This window comes from Grammomys surdaster, unplaced genomic scaffold, assembly GCF_004785775.1.
Source record: "Grammomys surdaster isolate TR1022 unplaced genomic scaffold, NIH_TR_1.0 126391, whole genome shotgun sequence".
NCBI lineage: Eukaryota > Metazoa > Chordata > Mammalia > Rodentia > Muridae > Grammomys > Grammomys surdaster.
Window position 1 is genome coordinate 17,935,421 of NW_021621185.1, and position 1,836 is coordinate 17,937,256.

At 41.1% G+C, this 1,836-nt stretch overlaps 1 pseudogene; it reads left to right on the forward strand.

The window, feature by feature from the left end:
• Window positions 1–1,171: 1,171 nt before the first annotated feature.
• On the forward strand, window positions 1,172–1,576 carry LOC114614580 (annotated as a pseudogene).
• The last annotated feature ends 260 nt before the right edge of the window (window positions 1,577–1,836 follow it).

Here is a 1,836-nt window from a genome sequence, read left to right on the forward strand (position 1 = left end):
GGACAATCTACTATGAAGTGGAGCGGGGGCTTATGAAAAGATGCCTTTGAACTCTCCTGATGGTTCATGCCTTTAATCCCAGCACTTGGGAGGCAGAGGCAGGCGGATCTCTGAGATTGAGGCCAGCCTGGTCTACAGAGTGAGGATTAGGACAGCTAGGACTACACAGAGAAACCCTGTCTCAAAAAAAAAAAATGTCTTTAGTGTTGAAGAGATGGTTCAGTGGTTAACAGCACTTGCTGGTCTTACAGAGGACCAGAATTTAGTTCCCAGCACCCCCCTCCTTCCTACCTATCTGTAACTCTAGATTCAGGGCATCCAATGCCATCTTCTGAAGGCAAGGCACTCATTCACACTAAAAACAATTTTCAAAACACTTCTTTAGCAGTCTTAAGAAGAGAGGTTACAGGCACCCAGAGAAAAGACTATGACACATTTGAGAGCATGAGACTGGGCCTCTCAAAGGAGACTGGTACTTTACTGTCTTTGTAATAACCGCATATAAGGCCTTGGAAATTTCTGAACTTCGTATCTTCAGAAAGTTATTAAGAAATTTAAATGAGATCACAGGACAGTTTTTGAACTGTACTGAACAGCAAAACCAGACTGACACAGAGAACAATAGAAATTAAGTATTGTCTTAGCCTTTGTTTTGAGATTGGGTCTCTGTTGCTTAAGTTGAGTCTAATTCAAGATCTTTCTACTCAGTCTGACAGGAAGTGGCAGGCAGCAAACATCTATGTCCCTACATCTGGCATATATATATATGTATATATACATATGCATATATATATATATATATATATGTGTGTGTGTGTGTGTGTGTGTGCGTGTGTGCGTGTGTGCGTGTGTGTGTGTGTGCATATATATATTACATTTTATATATATAATATACATAATATACATTATATATATAATATACATAATATATATTAACCAAGAGTAAATGATATAAAGATTAAAACCAGGTAACACCATTGTCTGACGATGAAAACCGGCCTGCCTCGGTAGGTTGGTTCTTATCTCTCAGATTTGCTCATTCCTTGGAAATTCAGATAAGCTTCTTTGTTCTGAGTTGATGGTGTGGAATTTTGGCATGGGTAACTCCATTTTAATTTCTAGCCAAGAACTCCGTGGGTTTGCCCCTCCTACTCTCTTTCTGCCATCTTCCCTCGCCGTCACCATGGTGCAAATGAATGTTCTGGCAGATGCTCTCAAGAGCATCAACAATGCCGAAAAGCGAGACAAACGCCAGGTCCTCATCAGGCCGTGTTCTAAAGTCTTCGCTAGGTTCTTAACTGTGATGATGAAGCATGGTTACATCGGAGAATTCGAGATCACTGATGATCACAGAGCTGGGAAGATCGTGGTGAACCTCACAGGCAGATTAAACAAGTGTGGAGTTATAAGCCCTAGATTTGATGTTCAACTCGAAGACCTAGAAAAACGGCAGAACAATCTGCTCCCATCACGCCAGTTTGGTTCCATTGTGCTGACAACCTCTGCTGGCATCATGGACCATGAAGAGGCAAGACGAAAACATACCGGAGGAAAAATCATGGGATTCTTTTTTTAAATGTATAGCATAAATAAAAAGCCTTCGTGGACTGTGAAAAAAAATTTTCTAGCCAAATGTGTTGGAGTCCAGTGTTGTAGCTTAGGGAAAAAAATGGTCTTGTGTGTTCTTAGTTTAACAGTGTCATCCTACACTGAGTGACTGTGGGCAGTTCTTTGTACAAACTCTGGAACCCACACTGAATAAGACGTACCCCCAAGCATAGCTGGTTATCAAAGCAGGAAGGTCTTTACATTTGGTTGGGGTTGATGTGTGTTTAA